Here is an 8,219-nt window from a genome sequence, read left to right as displayed (position 1 = left end):
GTCACAGTCAGCCAGCCTGAGGATTGACCCCACACACAAACAGACCAATGGCAATCAAGACTCAATTACAACAGGAAGGCCCACATAACCCACATAAGGGAACTTCCTGGAGCACCCAGATCAGGTGATCAAGGAGACTGTGCCACTGGTTCCCATAGGATACCTATTACATAAGGCCACCCTACCAAGACTGGGAGTCATAGCAGATCTACTTCTACATTGACACAAACACAAAGAGAGAACCAAAATGGGGAGACAAGGAAACAAGCTCCAAGTGCAAGAACAGTAGAAATCTCCGGGAAAGAGCTAAATGAAACGGAGGCAAGCAATTTACCAGATATAGAAGTCAAAAAGATGGTTAAAAGAATGCCCAAGTAACTTAGTGAGAACTTCAACAAAGAGATAGCAAGCATAAAAAAGGACGTAGAAACCACAAAAAAGAACCATTCAGAAATGAAAAATACAATACCTGAAATGAAGAACACACTAGAAGAAATAAACACTAAATTGGATGAAACAGAAGATAGCATCAGTGATTTGGAAGACAAGGTAGCAGAAAACACCCAAAACACTGATTCAAACGAATAAATGCTCTTTTATGTTCATTGCTGTGTTATTTACAACAGCCAAGATTTGGAAACAGCCCAAATGGCCATCAGTAGATGAGTGGATAAATAATGAGTATTCCATTTACACAATGGAATACTACTCAACTGTATAAAAGAAGGAAATCTTACCTTTTGTGACAGCATGGATGGACCTGAAGACTATTCCGCTAAGTGAAATAAGCCAGTCAGAGAAAGGCAAATACTTTTATGAAGAATCTAATGAACAAAATAAACAAACTATATAGAAACAGACTCATAGATACAGAGAACTGACTGACAGCTGAAGAGGGGAGGGGGTTTGGGGGGCTGGGTGAAAAAAGTGAAAGGATTAAGCAAAGAAAAAAAAACACTCATAGACACAGACAATAGTGTGGTGATTACCAGAAAGAAAGGGGCGTGGGGGAGACAGAAGAGGGTAAATGGGGGAGAAGAGTCAATGGAGGAAGACTTGACTTGGAGTGGTAAGCACACAATACAATATACAGACAATATATTAAAGAATTTTACACCTGAAACCTGTATAATAATATTAACCAATGTCACCCCAATAAATTAAATTTAAAAATGTTTATAAAAAGAACTTAAATGTTTATATAAATAACTTGGGAAATTTATGAAACTATTTCTCCCATTTGCAATTACATGGGCAAGAAAATAAAAGGATCTAGTTGGGGTTTTTTTTTGTTTCTTTGTTTCTTTCTTCCTTTTTTTTTTTTTTTTCTATCACTATCTCCCAGAGGAATTGGGTGAGGCAGGTGAGATGAGTGAGGCACTTGCCTTAGATGAAAAATTTTGCTTAATCAGAAAAACCTCGAAAATCAAGATAAATGTATTTCATGAATATTTTTCAAAACCAAAATTGATGCCCCAAAAAATCCATGATGAACAAAATATCGAAAGTGTAAATAAATATTAGTGACAATGCCATAGTGAGACATGCTAAACCCAGAGGCAAAAGGAAAAATTAGCAATACTGACCTTGTCTTTATTTAAAATTTAGTGGTTTGTCCATCACAATTTTTTGCCTTAATTTTGATGTGTCATAGGTAGTAATTTTTTTTCTTTCTTGGCAGCATCTAAAATTATAATTTGCCTTAGCTCGATGACATCTTAGATTCGGCTAAATGTTTTCCATGTGGTATGTGGAATAAGCATGACTCCTGGCAATCAAACTCAACTTGGCTTTGTCTCCCACTGTTTCCTTTAAACATATTTATTCAGTGGAAGACACCTTCCCTGCTCCTGAACAACAACAACAAAAAAAAACTCTGTGAGTCCCATGGTTTCTCTGTTCTCTCTTAAATAATGGACAAATCCCACAGGCATTTTAAGTCACAAACACAGTCTCAGTTTAGCAATGAGAATGCAGAATCCCCTGCAATAATGAAAATTCCCAAGCTCACTTAGTGATAAAACTTCCCTCCTTCATCAGCCAAGGCCTGGCTGTTTGCAATAGAAAAGGGAAAAAGGGCCTTCTGCTCTCTGCTATCCCTGCCTGTCTTCCTAGCCCACTTAATACCTGCAGGGTTTTCTCCCCCCAAAATGGTAGGGGATTGGCGGCAAGGAGAGAATAAGATATACCAGTTCTTACCAGGCTGGTGGCTTCACATTCTCTGAGTCAGGAAGATGATTAACGGACCTTTTCCGTTTTGGGCACATTCATTGACTCATCAAAGCTTCCCTCTCCCTTCAGGTATCTGTAATGTTTGCCTCCTCTGGGTGGTCTTTACATGGATGTTTATTATATAATTAACTCTATTTTCTGTATCTTTATATATTCTAAAATTTCTTAATTTTAAAAAAAAAGAACTGTGAGAGAAAATAAGAGAAAGAATCCTTACTCTACATGAAAATAACTTCTGCTGCTTAGACACTTGCTTTATCAGTCTCTCCCCCTCTCTCTCTTTCATGTCATATACCAGCCATTTCTGCTCTCCTGGCCTTCATTTTTATCACCTCTACAGTCCCATAAAAATAAAAGTTTGTCTATATGGAGATAAACCTCCTTGCCCTGTCACATACTGGTTTGTTTCTTACTCCTCCTGCATAAGCAGAGCAATATTGCACTGGTTTCTAATTTCTTCAAGAATAAATGACCCTGGCCAGAATCCAGTCCACTCCCAGTCCCCTGGGAACTCCTCAAGAGAACTGGAACATCTCTGCCCTTGACCTCTGGGGCAGAAATCAACAAGAGTCCCACAGCAGGAAAAGCACTTTAGAAACAGCAGTGTCACCAAAGGCCGAAAACACATCTTGTTCTCACCACTGAGAGTCCCACTGTACGGCCTGTCTCCAGGCATTGAAACTGAAGAGACAAAAATGTTGCAGAGGCTAAATAAATGTCCCCACTTTAATAAAATGATTGACTTCATTGTTTAGTTTCACAATGCTGGCAATATGTTGCTCATTTCCTTGAGTACTCATTTCCCATAGCAAAGTCAATATTCTGCTCTATTGGTAAGATGTAAATGTGTGCTTCTAGTTTGCATTCTCGGATCTATAGAGGTTGGAACTGGAAAACCATTTGAATTCTCACACATTCCAAAGGGCCTGCCCAGATTCAGGATGTCTAAAGCAAAACACTTTGCCAACACAACAAGCTTCAGGATCATAAGGAGAAAACAACTAGCTGAGGAAAGGTCTTGCAGATAAATAAACAAAACAGAGAAACCACACAGAGTCCAAGCCCTGTGACTAGGGCTGGTTTTCATGGTTGGGGAGTTGCCTGCAACAGCTGGCTGGGCCAGGGAGGCAGAAATTTGAGTGTAGGAGTAAGAGAAGGGTGGGAGGCAGTGACAGGCAGCAGTTTTTAGGAGTCAAGTCTGCATTTGCGGATATCCCTCACACCCTTTACTCTCCTTTTAAAACTTGCCTCAGAGGGGTTAATAAAAATGAACAGAACATGGTAATAGATGTGACAATTAAAAATGTAAAATGTGGGCCCTGGCCGGTTTGGCTCTGTGGATAGAGGGTTGGCCTGCGGACCTCAGTGTCCCGAGTTCAGTTTGATTCTGGTCAAGACCAAGTACCTTGGTTGCAGGCTCCTTCCCAGCCCAGGCCCTGGTTGGGTGCGTGCAGAAGGCAACCAATCAGTGTGTCTATCGCACATCAATATTTCTCTCTGTTTTTCCCTCTCTTCCACTCTCTCTAAAAAATCAATGGAAAAATATCCTCAGGTGAGGATTAAAAAAAAAAAAAAAGTAAAATGTGGGCCCTCGTTGGGTGGCTCAGTTCATTGGAGCGTCATCCTGTACACCAAAAGGTTGTGGGTTCGATTTCTGGTAAGTGCACATACCTACCTACATTGTGGGTTTGATCCCTGGGATGTGTACATGAGGATCGATATTTCTTTCTCTTTCCCTTCCTCTTTCTCTCTCTCTCTCTCTAAAATCAATAAAAACATATCCTCAGGTGAGGATTTTTTAAAAAATGGTAAAATGTAAAAAGGGTGAAAATCTCACAGAACAGATATGGGATTCCATTAAGCCATGAACTCAGATGGAAAAAAAAAAAATCACATCCTTATTTTCACTAACCTGTAACTGAAAATCTAGCACTTCCTTCTATTATAAGTGGAGGCAATACACCACAGCAATATTAGTACCAAGGACTTTGTCATCGATAGAATTCACAGATGTTTTCAATTAACTTTATGGTTGTTGCAAATACCTTGAAGTATCGTTTTTGCTCATCATTACTTTTAAATTATGATAGCAATTAAATTTGTCACTAGATCTTGATACTTAATCTGTTTATAAAGAAGTATATATAAATATACTACAAGTTGTTTTAATATTTTGATAACTGTATTTCAATAATTGGCTTCCTTTGTGATGTTATGTATTTTATGAAATAGACTTTAGAACATTATTCCAAGAAGAGATCTATAGGCTTCATCAGACTGCCAAAGGGGTCTGGGTTGGAGGAAGGGTTAAAACCTTTTAATTAATCAACTGGAGACAAGTTGGGGGAGTACAGAATCCCGTCAACACAAATCAAAAAGCATTTTAAAAAGGTTTTGGGGGGATAAAGGCAGAGAGGGTAAAGATATAATTTCAGGTATGTCTATGGACTATGGCTATGCAATTCACTAGATTATGAAACACGTTAATTTCTAGCTGAAAGGCATGGCCTTAGGAATTCTCATTTTTAAAAGCCAAACTATATAAGTAGGGATCTAGTTTGTCAGGAGGAATATATCTAGAAGGTTAACCTAGATTCAGTGTCCAGTGGATCTGGGTTACCCTAACCTCCAGCAGTTAACCCAAGTCTGTAAATATATTGCAGTCCCACAACGTCACCAAATAACTCATGTTAATTCAGTTGGATAAGTGTCCTTTCAACCCTGGGAAGGAAACTAGAAACAAAAATAATAGAAGTTTTTTTTTTCTTTTATTGTCTAAAGTTTTACATATGTCTTCTTTTACCCCAATTAACCTCCACACCCCTCAGCCATTCCCACCCCGGGCAAGCCCCCACTGCCCCAGTGTCTGTGTCCATTGGTTATGCTAATACACATGCATACAAGTCCTTTGGTTGCCCTCTAACGCCCCCTCCCCTACAATTTGTCTCTGGATCTATTCTTGTTCATCAAATTATGTTGATCATTATATCCCACATATGAATGAGATCATGTGATATTTATCTTTCTCTGACTGGTTTATTTTGCTTAGCATAATGCTCTCCAGTTCCATCCATGCTGTTGCAAATGGTAAGAGTTCCTGCTTTTTTTACAGCAGCATAGTATTCCATTGTGTAGATGTACCACAGTTTTCTAATCCACTCATCTGCTGATAGGTACTTAAGCTGTTTCCAAATCTTAGCTATGGTAAATTGTGCTGCTATGAACATAGGGGTGCATATATCCTTTCTGATTGGTGTTTCTGGTTTTTTGGGATATAATAATAGAAGCTTTTATAGGCAACTTTCACTTAACCAAATCATTCCAGAGGTGCTCAACCTTCTGGGCCTTTAAAACAGTTCCTCATGTTGTGGCCCCCAACCATAAAATTATTTTCGTTGCTACTTCATAACTGTAATTTTGCTACTGTTATGAATCGTAATGCAAATATCTGATATGCAGGATGGTCTTAGGCGACCCCTGTGAAAGGGTCGTTTGACCGCCAAAGGGGTCGCGACCCACAGGTTGAGAACCGCTCCATTAGACCAACTTTCTCCATTCCTTCTGTAAAACCTACCAACTGGTTCCAAGACACACTGAGTACTTGCAGCCAGTGGATTTCTCTCTAGTGTACTGGCACTTTCTCAAAATTCAATAATAAGAAAACAATTAAAAATGGTCAAAAAAAACCCTACCCAATTATTAAGGCCTACTAGAAAGCTGTCCCTATGATAATACCAAACAGTAATCAAAACTGTGTATTGACAGAGGGACAGCCAAATAGATCAATGGAACAGAAGGAGAACCTAGAAATAGAGCCATACAACTATACCCAACTGATATTTTAAAGCAGACTTCATTTTTTAGAACAGTTTTTGGTTTACAGAAAAATTAAGCAAATAGTACAAAGAATTCTCATATACCCTGCACCAAGTTTCCTTCATTATTAACATCTTGAATAACATTTATTTAAATATATTTCAATAAATGGTGCTATAACAATGGGACATCCATAAGCAAAAAATAAAATAGCAACAATAAAAACATAAATGAACCTCAACTCAAACTCATATCCTGTTTGTTTTTTGTTTTTTAATATATTTCTTTATTGATTTCAGAGAGGAAGGAAAAAGGAGAGAGAGATAGAAACATCAATGATGAGAGAGAATCATTGATCGGCTGCCCCCTGCACGCCCCCCACCGGGGATTGAGCCTGCAACCCAGGCATGTGCCCTTGGCCGGAATTGAACCTGGGACCCATCGGTCCGCAGGCTGACACCCTATCCACTGAGCCAAGCCGGCCAGGGCTCATATCCTGTTTTAAAAAAATAACTCAAAAATGAATCATGAATGTGATATAAAATATAAAGCTATAAAACTTAGGAAAAACAACATAGTAGAAAATCTTCAGGATCTAGGACTAGGCAAATAATTCTTAGATTTAACACCAAAAGCATAATCCATAAAAGGAAAAATTTATAAATTGGACCTCATCAAATTTAGAAAATTTTACTCTGAAAATAAACAAAAAACAAAACCCTCTAGTAAGAGAAAAAAAGACAAGCTACTACAGACTGGGAGAAAATATTTTCAAACCATATAACCAACAAAGGACTAGTATCTAGAATGTATAAAGAAATCGCAAACTTGCCGAAACCGGTTTGGCTCAGTGGATAGAGCGTCGGCCTGCGGACTGAAAGGTCCCAGGTTCGATTCCGGTCAAGGGCATGTACCTGGGTTGCAGGCACATCTCCAGTGGGAGATGTGCAGGAGGCAGCTGGTCGATGTTTCTCTCTCATCGATGTTTCTGACTCTCTATCTCTCTCCCTTCCTCTCTGTGAAAAATCAATAAAATATATATTTAAAAAAAAAAAAAAAAAAAAGAAATCGCAAACTCAACAGTGAAAAATAATCTAATTAAAAATGGGCTAAAGACATGAACTGACATTTCACCAAAAAGGATAAACAGATGGCAAATAAGCACATGAAAAGATGTTCAATGTCATTATCCATTAGGGAAATAAAATTTTAAGCACAATAACCTATCACTACACACAAAAAAATGAAAACATGTTCACTCAAAAACCTGTACATGAAGTTCCTAATAGTTTTTTTCATAATAGCTCCAAACTGTAAACAACCCAATGTTCTTCAACAGGTAAATAGTCAAATAAATTGTGGTACATTCATACCATGGGATATTATTCAGCAATAAAAAGGAACAAACTAATGATACATGCAACAACTTGGATGAATCTCCAGAGATTTATACAGAGATCATAGGTTCCCAGGAGCTGGGACTGGGAAAGAAGGAGAAGGGATTGTCTACAAAGGAGAAACTCAAGGGAATTTTGATTATGATTGCACAGCTCTGTGAATATATAAAAACCATTGAATTTTGCATTTTAAAAAGGAGAATTATATAGTATGTGAATTATGTCTTTATTAAGCTGTTTCAGAAGGATGGAAGAAAGGAAGGTCACATTATTTATCAAAATATTTTTTGTCCCCATCTCTTTCCTTTGGAGAGTTCATTTACACAGATATAGGGTGTTCCAAAAAAATGTATGTATGCACTTTGAATGACTATAAAGGCAGTGATTATTAAAATACATTTCATTTTCAAAACTGTGCTATCAGCTGTTAAAGTGTGTATACATTTTTTTGGGACAATTGTCCCGCAAGTCATTCATGCTCTTCTCATTTTTTAAATCTTTTTTTTTTCCTATGTATTCTTTATTTCGGTTACTTTTTATTGGTGTGAGTTTAACTTTACTAATCTTTTCTTTGGCAATGTCAAATTTGCCATTAATGCTACCAAGACTATATCTGAACATTGTAATCTTCCACTCTAGAAATACAATTTGGGTCTTTTTTATATCACCCATGTCTCTGCTTAACTTTGTGAATGGTTAGGATAGAGTTACAGTAACTGTTTTAATGTCCCTGTCTGCTAATTCTAACTTATGTAACAGTTTTGTTTTAGATTG

This window comes from Myotis daubentonii, chromosome 14, assembly GCF_963259705.1.
Source record: "Myotis daubentonii chromosome 14, mMyoDau2.1, whole genome shotgun sequence".
In the NCBI taxonomy this organism is placed as follows: domain Eukaryota; kingdom Metazoa; phylum Chordata; class Mammalia; order Chiroptera; family Vespertilionidae; genus Myotis; species Myotis daubentonii.
The sequence above is the reverse complement of the archived record's forward strand: the minus strand, read 5'-3'. Positions refer to the sequence as shown.